This window comes from Leptodactylus fuscus, chromosome 5, assembly GCF_031893055.1.
Source record: "Leptodactylus fuscus isolate aLepFus1 chromosome 5, aLepFus1.hap2, whole genome shotgun sequence".
In the NCBI taxonomy this organism is placed as follows: domain Eukaryota; kingdom Metazoa; phylum Chordata; class Amphibia; order Anura; family Leptodactylidae; genus Leptodactylus; species Leptodactylus fuscus.
The window spans coordinates 162901600-162914300 of record NC_134269.1 but is presented as its reverse complement, the minus strand read 5'-3'; positions in this window follow the sequence as shown (position 1 = coordinate 162914300).

Below are 12701 nucleotides of genomic sequence, written 5' to 3'. Positions count from 1 at the left end.
AATAAGATGATGGAAGAAAATCACTTTTCAACAGGCTATTTGGTATATTGGGGCAGCACTGTGAGAACTTAGCATTAAAGTAGCGCTATGCCACAAGCAATACATTGAAACAATATAAACCAAGATGATATAAAAGATAAAGAAAACACACGCTGACAAACAAACAATAGCAAAAAGCGACAGTGTTGAGTGAAATTGAGCTGAACATTGTCTTTTATAGCAGCTGCCTAATAAATCCCTTTGCTTCTGTGTAGGTTAAATTGGATAAAGGTTTGACAAGGACATCTCTTTGTACGCAGGTCTATGAGGGACACTGTAAATGAATTAGCTAAAATGAATGTAATTTCCTTCCCCTTTACGTTGCTTAATGGCTCTATTAAAGAAGGATGCTCATGCTACAGACAGCAGGACCGGCCACAAAGGGTTAAAGGGGCTTCTGTTAGTCCATGAGCAGCTCCCAAAGGGCAAAAGATATTAAAAAATCTTCTCTTTTGAAAGTGTGAGGAATACTGGACGGGAAGCTGGCTATATAGATTAAAAGAATGCTTTGAATATCAATGACATGAATGCTTGGCTGGCTACAGGAGGGGCAGGTGAGGGGTATACAGAGATGTGGGGAGCGGTCTGGCACAGTTCTCCTCCCAGCTGCTCCCACCAAGATGTCACATATAAGGTGTTTCAGTTTTCTGGCATTAGATAAGAGAGCAGGTGGTGATGACATCACTGGTTCCTGCCAACTTGAGAAATAAGATAGACGGTTACAAAACACCCATCGCCTTTCTATCTTACACTGGGTTCAAGAGAAAGTCATATTAGACATAGAGAATGTTCTTTTATGCCTGACCATCTTTTCTCTTTACAAACTGCAAACTCTTTAGAAATGAAATGCAGCCTGTCATAGATTCCTTATGCAGGTTATTAGAGATGAGCGAACAGCGTTCCATCAAGTACATGTTCGATCGGACATCACGCTGTTCACACTGTTCAATTCCATACGAACATCGCGTTGCAAATGCACTTACCGTTCGATTCCCCTCCCACCTTCCCTGGCACTTTTTCTGCACCAATAACAGCGCAGGGGAGGTGGGACTGGAACTATGACAACGGAGGCATTGAAAAACTAGGAAAAAGCCATTGGCTGCCAAGGACATGTGACTTCAGATTCAAACGAACTGGCGGCATCAGCTCCGATTCATTCTGTGCTTGCACTTAGTTAGAGACAGACATCTGCTGAGGGCTAGTTAGGTTTTAGATTCTGCTAGGCAGGAATAGCAAAGAAGAAGAACCACAACAGCTCTTTTAAGAGCTACACTAAAGGGAGAAGCTGAAACAAGCTTGGCACAGTGTCTACCCACAAACGCTAAAGTGGGATTCATAGCAATTAAGCCAGGCTGTATCTGCGCAACCCAGCTTTCCATGGTGAGGATTAAGCTAAGTGGGATACACTGAAATTGTATGCCCATATACCCTATATACGCTTAATCCAGGGTTCAACAGTGTGTCCCCCCCCCCCGAAACTAAGGGTATACACTGAAATTCTCAGCCCATATACACTATATACGATTCATCCAGGTTCTCACGATGTGTACCCCCCAAAAAGCAGTGGGATATTCGTTCTAATTCTCAGGCTATATACACTTCATCTAGGTTGTCATAGTGTGTACCCACAAAAAAATCAGTGGGATATACATTCTAACTCTCAGGCTATATACGCTTCATCGAGGTTGTCATAGTCTGTACCCACCAAACCATCAAAACCATCTAAAAATGCGCAAGGTTACCGGTAAGGGACAGCAAGCATTGTGCTTCTCCACAGTTCCCGGATTGCTGGCCACATTAAGTAGGGTGCAGGGCACAATCCTAAGTAGGTCCGAGCACCAGGAACATGTGTTACAATGGCTGGCAGATAATGCTTCCACCACATTATCCACCAGCCAGTCAGCCTTTACCTCAACTCCTCCTCCTACACAACATTCTGGTCAGCCTTCCTCTCAAAATGCCCAATCTTCCCAGCAGAGTAATCTCAACTTTCCCTGCTCCCAGGAGCTGTTCTCTGGTCCTTTAACTGTCCCTCTCCCTGTCCCTCCATTTCCCGAATCCACGGAGCTACCAGATGACTTTCTGTGTCCAGATGCCCAAGCACTGGAGTCTCCTCCCTCTCCTGTTGATTTTGTGGTGGTTGACCAGCAACCCACCCTCAGTGACGATGACGAGACACAGTTGCCATCAGGGCAGCCTGTTGCCATGTGCAGTGTGCAGGAGGAAGAGGCGAGAGAGAAATTGGCAGAGGAGGTGGTGGACGACAAGGACACTGACCCAACCTGGACAGGGGGGATGGCAAGTGGGGAAAGCAGTGTCGATGTTGAGGGAGGTTCAGCACCAAAGAGGATAGCTAGAGGCAGAGGCATGTCCAGAGGCAGAGGTCAGCTGCTTCGCCGAAGCCAGGCCACACCCAGAATGGCCCAAGATGTTCCCTATTATAGCCAGCCCAGAAAAACTCCTGCATTGAAGGCACATTCCTCGATGGTGTGGAGATTTTTCAAGGAATGCGCGGAGGACAAATATAGTGCGGTTTGCACAATTTGCCACTCAAAACTGAGTAGGGGCTCTGAAAAGAGCAACGTTTCGACCACTTTGGGTTTCTGTCCATCCAATTGGGGAGGAAAAAAAGGTTTCCAGGTATTTTTCCACTTTCATAGTGGGTTTTTTGAGTGTGGAAAGTGTGTAGATGATAGGCTGTGATCTTGGGGTAAAACTTTGACTTGGGCTTGTTAAATAGCCCCAGGCATGCTTCCCCTGCTGTCCCAGTTGCATTCCAGAGATGTTGTCATAATTTGCTGAGGTGTCATAGTGGACTTGGTGACCCTCCTGAGTCGAACATTGGTTTCCCCCTAAACGAGTATTTTTCCCCATAGACTATAATGGGGTTCGATGTTCGATCGAACAGTCGAGTATTGAGCGGTTACTCGAATCGAACTTCGAACATTTTACTGTTCGCTCATCTCTACATGTTATCTACTGCACCTATCTATCTATCTATCTATCTATCTATCTATCTATCTATCTATCATCTACTGCATCTATCTATCTACTGCATCTATCATCTATCTATCTATCTATCTATCTATCTACTGCATCTATCTATCTACTGCATCTATCTATCTACTGCATCTATCATCTATCTATCTATCTATCTATCTATCTATCAGAGATGAGCGAACGGCATTCGATCGAATTGGTATTTGATCGAATATCAGGCTGCTGGAGATATTTGATTCTAATTGAATACCATGCGGAAAACGCACTCAAAATTCGTATCCCCTCCAACCTTCCCTGGTGCTTTTTTTGCACCAATAACTGTGCAGGGGAGGTGGGACAGGAACTGTGACAACGTAGGCAAAGTAATTAGCTGGCTAAATCAGGTGACCTCCACTTTATACGAAGAATGGATTTCAGATTCGGTTCATATGAGACTGCTACAAGGCTATATCTCAGGTATAGCAGAGTTTACACAGCACTGCTACATCTCAGCGCATGGCCAGCTCTGCTGCATCTCTGGTGTAGCAGCGCTCAGCACACGGCCAGCTCTGCTGCATCTCAGCCATGATGAAGGATCTAATCCGAAATGCGTAGGCTATTTTCCACCAGTGATATGCTAAGTTAGCTGTTGCGGTTACTTCATGTACATGGACTGAAGGTTTTAAGATAAAACAATAAAGTTGAAGATTTTTATACATCATATCCAGAGAGTGCTGGAGTTTCCTTCATATTTTTGGTTCAAGTTGCCGATAAGAGTCCTTCGGTATCCTTGCATCCCGGACTATGAATTTTGACATGACAAGTGGGTGAGCTGGATATTTTTACATGCACCTCAGGTGTAGCAGAGCTCAGCGCACGGCCAGCACTGCTGCATCTCTGGTGTAGCAGAGCTCAGGTCATGGCCAGCTCTACTGCATCTCTGGTGTAGCAGCGCTCAGTGCACGGCCAGCTCTGCTGCATCTCAGGTGTAACAGAGCTCAGCGCACGGCCAGCTCTGCTGCATCTCATGTGTAGCAGAGCTCAGCGCACGGCCAGCTCTGCTGAATCTCTGGTGTAGCAGAGCTGTAAGCAGAGCTCAGTGCATGGACAGCTCTGCTGCATATCAGTGTAGCAGAGCTCAGTGCACGGCCAACTCTGCTGCACCTCAGGTGTAGCAGAGCTCAGCGCACGGCCAGCTCTGGTGCATATCTAGTGTAGCAGAGCTTAGCGCACGGCCAGCACTGCTGCATCTCTGGTGTAGCAGAGCTCAGGTCATGGCCAGCTCTGCTGCATCTCTGGCGTAGCAGCGCTCAGTGCACGGCCAGCTCTGCTGCATCTCAGGTGTAGCAGAGCTCAGCGCATGGCCAGCTCTTCTGCATCTCAGGTGTAGCAGAGCTCAGCGCATGGCCAGCTCTTCTGCATCTCTGGTGTAGTAGAGCTGTGTCAACTCTGCTATACCTGAGATCGGACCACAATGGAGACTACTGTGGACCGATCTTAGACTCGGTTTTGAGCATGCCTCCTCCCGCTTTTAACTTTGTATGGACATTCTTCAATAAAGTTTACAACTTTTTACGCAACTTCGGTGAGTGCCAAGAATTTATTCTTCGTTATTTATATTGTGCTTTTTCTGGGACTTTGAGAACCACCATTGTTTGCGCTTTTTTGTCTCCTGTACAGATTTAATTTTCTGTTTGAGTAGTGCCACCTTTACCTACGTGTCTGTTCGATCTTAGACTCCACCTCCTCACAGACAAGCCTCCGGCAGAACCAGCATTGATTGACCGAATGCTGTACTCTGTATGGCATTCGGCCAATCAACGCTGGTCAATGCATTCCTATGGGAAAAAGTCAGCTCCTGCATTATTAGTGGTGTAATACAGGGACTTGGGCATGTTAGATGTCACCAGGCATGCTTCCCCTGCTGTCCCAGTTGCATTCCAGAGGTATTGTCGTCATTTGCTGAGGTGTCATAGTGGACTTGGTGACTCTCCTGAGTCGAAGAGTTGTTTTCCCTGAAACAAAGCTTTTTTTTCCCCATAGACTATAATGGGGTTCGATATTCATTTGAATAGTCGAATATTGAGGGGCTATTCAAAAAGAATATCAAATATTGAATATTTTACTGTCCGCTCATCTCTATGGGGGATCTATCTATCTATCTATCTATCTATCTATCTATCTATCTATCTATCTATCTATCTATCTATTACATCTATCTATCTATCTATCTATCTATCTATCTATCTATCTATCTATTACATCTATCTACTTTATCTATCTATCTACTACATCTATCTATCTATCTATCTATCATCTATCTACTTTATCTATCTATCTACTACATCTATCTATCATCTATCTATCTATCTATCTATCTATCTAAAACATATACCTATTTATGCTATACATCTTCACCATTTATAGTATATAGGATCTAAAAATTTGTTTTTTTGTGTTTTTATCTATTATTCTATTTATCTGTTTTAGCTATCTAAGATGTACATTTACAGTAGGTATATGATTTATCTGTCATGTATTATCATGTACCCTATCTACAATATACATCAATACATTTAAAGTATTTATCTATAGTATTTAGGGTCTTCCAATTCTGTATGTCATACTTCCATCTATCTATCTATTGAATCTATATGTGCCATACATTACAGTAGCTATCTACTAATCCATCATTAGTCATGTTTCATCTATAACCTTTCTGTTTTGCTTCTCTATTTCTAGATATATCTATGGATTATATACACATCTGTCTAGTGTCTACAAATCCATCATTTGTCACGTTTCGTCTAATATCTCTCTATTGCTTATCTATCCATAGATATATCTATAAATGTATGCCTCTTTTTATTGTCTACCAATATGTATGTCTATCATATTTCTTCTACCCGTCTTTCTCTCTATCAGCAATATCTATATGTGGTATCCATGTACAATATATATAGTATGTGATCTGCCTATCAATCCATCTACACTAAGTATACAGTAGTATACACACAACAATCTCTAATCTCACATCAGAACAGACATCTGCCAGAGCCAGTGAAGTACCCAGAGGCTCATGGATGGTTTACTTTAGGTTTACTGAAATGTTGTCATAAAAAACAATTTATAGTCGTGAGTTTATTTACATCTTGTAGCTGAAAGCTCAGAAATGTTCATTACCATCCAGGCAGTGTGTACAAGCTGGGGATAGTTTATACATTAGGATAAAAATCACATTAAACTAATGTATATGTGTCTGTCACATCGCACAGTGAAGTCCCTGACATCCCGCTGGTGACCTGGATCAGCCTATTTGCCTGTGGAGGGGTCACATAAAGCTATTCGTTTGCCCTTGTCCTGTTCTAGACATGAGACACTAGGTGTAAACAAGCATTTATGACAGCTAAAATGACCCGGGGCATCCATATGACATTACATGATGTGCAGTCAATGTCATATAAACAGCCTAAATGTAAAGAACTTTGCATGACCTTGGCATGTGTTGGGTAGAAAAGATCAGTTTTGAGTATTGACAGATTTCACATGGATGTGTTGCCTTTTCTACCGTTCATATGATTTCCTTTCAATCCGGTCAAATCCGGGAGGTGGGATTAGCACAAGCAGGAGATGAGGGCGACGTGATGTTTGCAAACATCATGTACCTTATAAATATTCATACAGAATCATATTGATAACATAGGAGATATGGCAGGAGGAGAGCTCAGTCTATTACTACTGTATGATTACATTACAGTGAATTCCAAGTGAATTATGGGACGTGGAAAATGGCATTATATGGTCGGTGTATTATTAACATGTTTGTGGTTATATATTATGAATAGCGGGTGTGCAGTCCTATAAAAGATTATTTTATTATCCTGAACATGCTGCAAGGCTCTGCAGCATTTATTTGGTTAATGTGAACATTTTAGTAATTACTTTTTCTTGCTTTTTGACCTACTGCCTTTTTGTGTTTAGGATTGCAGCCAAATCCTGTCTTGCTGCAGAATGGCAGAAGAGGACCCTGAGCGCGGGCTGGGCACGTTTTACCTGCCACTGATGCCTTTTGGCAAGTGCCTGGCTAATGTCTGGAGTACTGTATTGTTAGCCAAGAAAAGGACTTCAGTCAATCTGAACTGCAACCCCACGCAACCTCCTTTTTCTCACCGGTATTGCAGACAGCAGCAAGCGAGAGGAAGGAAGCGAGACAAAGGACCTCTCTCCTAGAAAATTCATTGATGTACAAAAGACATTACATTCTGCAGCTGTTACCGAGTATATATGTACAGTAAAATGTTGGCTCATTCAAGGAGCGGATTTAACTCAATCATGTCCAGATCCTTCAAGCTCTTGAACCAAACCTGGGCAGCATTACCTGGCAATTATTCCTTTGAAGGATGGAGAGAAAAGGTTCACCTGCTGATAATTGAACCCATGCAGTGTTTTAGCACCATTAAAGCCACGTACGCTGTCACTGTGTCATGAATGACGATTGAGAAGACAGACATTGTGGATATACTCAGCTTTCCAGCTGCTGGTGATATATGGTCAGGACTTTGGTTAATTAATTATAAGTCCCATGTTGTTTGCCCTTTTCTGCAAACTAGGAGAATTGTGCACAAGGAGCATTGTTTAATGTGCTACTGGAGCTGCTTGTATCTCACTGCAGAATAAGTGAGTGCTACACATTAAAATCAATGTATACACTTCTAAAACGCCGACTACGACTACAACTACTATTATCTTAACCTCTCCTTTCCTCTACTACTACTAAAACATGTGCTATTTCTGTTACTACCATACTATTTCTGCATCTAGTTTACTACTTCTGTACTATAACAACTGTATCACGTTTTCCCTTACATCCTACCAGCAGCACAATGCGGGGTATTTCTGCCCCTGTATGCTGCTAGGACAGGTGGACCTTTTAATAAACATAAATTGAATATGTATGAGCAGTGGCGTAACTAGGAATGGCGGGGCCCCGTGGCGAACTTTTGACATGGCCCCCCCCAACCGACACCGACGTCGAAGACCTCGACCGACCCCCTGCTCCGCACTATATTATGTCCCATAGTGGCCCCTGCACACAGTATTATCCCCATAGTGTCCCCTGCACACAGTATTATCCCCCATAGTGTCCCCTGCACACAGTATTATGTCCATTAGTGTCCCCTGCACACAGTATTATGTCCCTTACTGGCCCCTGCACACAGTATTATGTCCCTTACTGGCCTCTGCACACAGTATTATCCCCCATAGTGGCCCCTGCACATAGTATTATCCCCCATAGTGGCCCCTGCACACAGTATTATGTCCCTTACTGGCCCCTGCACATAGTATTATGTCCCTTACTGGCCTCTGCACACAGTATTATCCCCCATAGTGGCCCCTGCACATAGTATTATCCCCCATAGTGGCCCCTGCACACAGTATTATGTCCCTTACTGGCCCCTGCACACAGTATTATGTCCCTTACTGGCCTCTGCACACAGTATTATCCCCCTGAACACAGTATTATCCCCCATAGTGGCCCCTCCACACAGTATTATCCCCCATAGTGGCCCCTGCACAAGTATTATGTCCCTTACTGGCCTCTGCACACAGTATTATGTCCCTTACTGGCCCCTGTATTTGTGGGGCCCGCGGTGTCACTTGCCGATCCCAGCCCAGCCAGGATCGGCAAGTGAATAGGGCCCGTAACGGCATATTTAAAAAAAAAAAAAATGCAGCGGTAGCGGCTGTCACCGGGCCCCCTAATGGCCCGGGCCCTGTGGCAGCTGCCTCCGCTGCCTCTATGGTAGTTACGCCCCTGTGTATGAGTATAACCCTATAAGAGGACACAGAGACCTCCCCCCAGGTGTTTTTTTTCTGTCATGTGTCGTAGGACAGGTGGTGGGGGGCTCTGTGGCCCCTCCTATTTGGTTTTTAAAAAGAGGTGTATTTTACCTTTAAGACTGTGCTGATGTGTCAGTCTTTTTTCCTTTCTCTTCTTTTCTTCATCCTTGACCTGGAAGAGAGAAGAGTGCTATTATTCTAGCACCCCCTTTTTTCTTTGGGGTCTGTGCCGTCTATTGTAAAATTGTGGCAGGCTGCAGGATGTCAAGCTGTACTTGTCACCTCTGTGGCATTTCGTTTAGCTGTCATCTTCTATCTTGGGTCCTGATGGGAACTTTAGGAGGAAGAAGTCGGGGACCAAATGTAAGCAACTGGCATTTGAAAATTGCAACACCCCACTAACTGATGGTAAGCTCTCCTCTGGGGTTTCTTCTTCTTCTGTTTGGATTCTTCCTTTATTGTATTCAGCAATTGCTGTTTGTTTTGGCAGGCTATGACTGGTCCCACTGCCGTTCCTGCCATGGGTCCCCAGGGGAGGAGTCTTCTACCAGTGACATTGTAGTCTGGATTAAGGAGTTCATGGTGAGTTGGAGTTTGAAGATCAGTCCTCCTGACTTTGACATCTAGGTAAAACGTTACCCCTATTTTCTTTTTAGGAGGGTTCTTTGAAGGACATCCGTGACTTCATTTCCCAGCTTGCTAAAAAAACAACGCCTGGACAGAGTTCTCTCTAGCTACCTTCAATTGAAGACCTGTATGTTGTGGATGAGACACTTTCCTCCGGTGATGAGGAGGACCTTTATTTCCTGTAGATAAGGTTAATAGGCTGCTGAAGTCCATCCGGTCAAGGGAGCGTGATGATGATGGGGAAGCCTCCTTGTCCACCATTAGGGGGTCTAGGCCTTCTATGTGGACGATTCTCTGGCCAAGCTTATGGAGCTTGAGTGGAAACACCGGGAAAAGGTGCATGTGACTACCTGGCGCTTCAGGTCCATGTATCCAATTGCCTCATCTCAGCTGGACCATTGGAGCACACCTCCAAAAGTCAATATGGCAGTCTCAAAGCTATCCCGCCGTACTGTGGTACCTGTGGACGATTGATCTAATCTTCAGGATCCTTTAAACTGTCATATTGAGGGAACCTTGTGGAAGTGTTACTCTGCGGCCTCGGCTCAGGCCTCTGTGGGGATTGCATCTAGTGAAGTCTCCAGTAATTTGCGCTCTCATCTGGAGCAATTAGAAAAAGATATTGATTCCAAGGTTCATTTTCCCTGAGTTCTATTTTTCTGGCAGCCAACTTCTTAGGAGAAGCTTCTCAACAGCAAGTAAAGCTAGTCTCTAAGTCTATGGCCCTGTCCACTGCGGCAGAAGACCCTCTGAGGCGAATAACACCTCTAAATTCACCTTGTGCTCCCTGCCTTTTGAGCCAGGGAAGGTTTTTGGCAAGGGCCTTGATGAACTAATAGAGGAGCTGGAAGATAGAAAGGGTAAGTACTTACCTCAGTCTTATAGGGGTAGATCCAGACCCTCTGGTAGGGGTCGTGGGTTTCAATCCCAAGCTACACTGTGTTCCACATTATTATGCAAAAAGTATTTAGGAGTGATAAGGTAATAATTTTTTTGTTTGTCAGTTAAACTCATTGATGGTAATGTGTGTCAGGGCTCTTTATATCACTGAAATCAATTGCAGACGCCTGTGCTAATTAGTATGGCAGGTGTGTCCAATTAAAGGCAAGACTACTTAAGAAGGCTGTCCCACATTATTAAGCAGCCTACATTTTCTGCCAAAATGGGAAAGAAAAAGGATGTGTTGGCTGCTAAGAAGCAACAAATTGTGGAGTATTTAGGTCAAGGAATGACTACAATCCACATTGCAAAACACTTCATCGTGATCATCGCACAATCAAGAAGTATGTAGCTGATTCACAGCACACACATGTGTGTGCTGATAAGGGAAAATTGAGGACTCTTTACAACAGACAATTACGTCAGGTTAAAAGAGAAACTGCAAAAATGCCTTGTCATAGCAGCAGACATGTTTTTGAAGCTACTGGTGCCTCCAACGTCCCCCGAACAACAAGATGCAGGGTCCTTCAGAGGTTCGCAGCTGTGCGTAAGCCATCCTGTCGACCTCCTCTATCCACTGCACACAAGCAGAAACGGCTCCAGTGGGCCAAACAATACATGAAGACTGACATCAAAACTGTTTTGTTCACCGATGAGTGCCGTGCAACGCTCGATGGTCTAGATGGATGGAGTGGAGGATGGCTGGTTGATGGACACCCCATGCAAATACAGCTACGGTGCCAACAAGGAGGAGGTGGGGTAATGTTTTGGGCTGGAATCATGGGGAGAGAGATTGTTGGCCCCTTTAGGATCCCTGAAGGGGTAAAGATGAACTCCATAATGTGTGTGGAGTTACTCAAACAGCACTTCCTGCCATGGTTCAAGAAGAAGAACCGTGCATTCAGCAGCAAGATCATTTTCATGCATGAAAATGCACCGTCTCATGCTGCAAATAACATATCTGCATCTCTGGCTGCTATGGGCATAAAAGGGGACAAACTTATGGTTTGGCCCCCATGCTCTCCTGACCTCAACCCCATTGAAAACTTCTGGAACATCATCAAAAGAAGTGTCTATGATGGTGGGAGACAGTTCATCTAAGCAACAGCTCTGGGAGGGTATTCAATCCTCATGCAAGACAATTGAAGTAGAAACCATCCAAAACCTGACAAATTCAATTGACAAGAGAGTTCAGAAGCTCCTTTCGAACAAGGGGTCCTATGTGCAAATGTAACTTCACCTAGAATAAAGTTTTGACTTGAAAACTGTTTGATTTCAGTTTGTAATAACCTGCTAATGCTTATAATTTCACAAATGACCATTTTTTTGTTCTTTATAAAAATAAAAAGGTTGAAAACTCTGCTGTACATAATAATTTACAACATGCATTTTGAGTGCATTTTGTGTTTTTATTTTTTTTAACTTAAAATATACTGTTATCATACGGAATTTGTTCAAAAACCTTTCAATTGTACTCTAATAGTTGATGACTGGAAAATTACAATGACTGCAATTCATATATGTAATTTTTGAAAATATGAGAAAAGATTATTTGCATAATAATTTGGAACACAGTGTAGGTCCCAGCCCCAAAGGCACTCAAGGTTCTGCTCCAGAGGCTCTGGGCGTAGACTCCCTAAGAAGGAGCTGAAAAAGAAGGCCAACTTTTTAAGCGTTCCCCTTCTAGAATAAGGTTTGGGGATCTATTCTCCAGTCCTCCTGGTGTTAAAGCCATCATGGGACTAGAGGATGATCATAGACCTAAGATACCTAAACCAATTCAGAAGAAGAAAGCATTTTAGGATGGAATTCGTAAGTTCCGTAACATCTTTTCTCCAACAGGGCAAGGTCCTGGTCTTAATTACTTGCTATATCCCCACATTGTGTTGGTAGGATGTAAGGGAATCGTTGACTATGTTGATAAGCTGTTTTCCCTTAGTCCTAAATGCAGCACAAACTTCCCTCCTTAAGTTACGTCTTTATTGTACTCTTGTATTAACACATGGGGAGAGGTCTCTGTGCTCTCTTAAAGGGTTAGTCATGCATATTTATTTTATGTTGATTAAAAGTTCCACCTCTCCTACCAGCACTGGGGCAGAATTACCCCACATTGTGCTGCTCATAGGACTAAGGGACAACAGATTATCATAATCAACAATTTTTTCCCACTGCTCTTTTCACAGAAAGTCCGCAGAGTTTTTCTGTCAGAATGTCAGCATTTCCATAAGTATAATTGACATGCTGTGGAATTACAAAAATGCTAGTGTTTTTGAAAT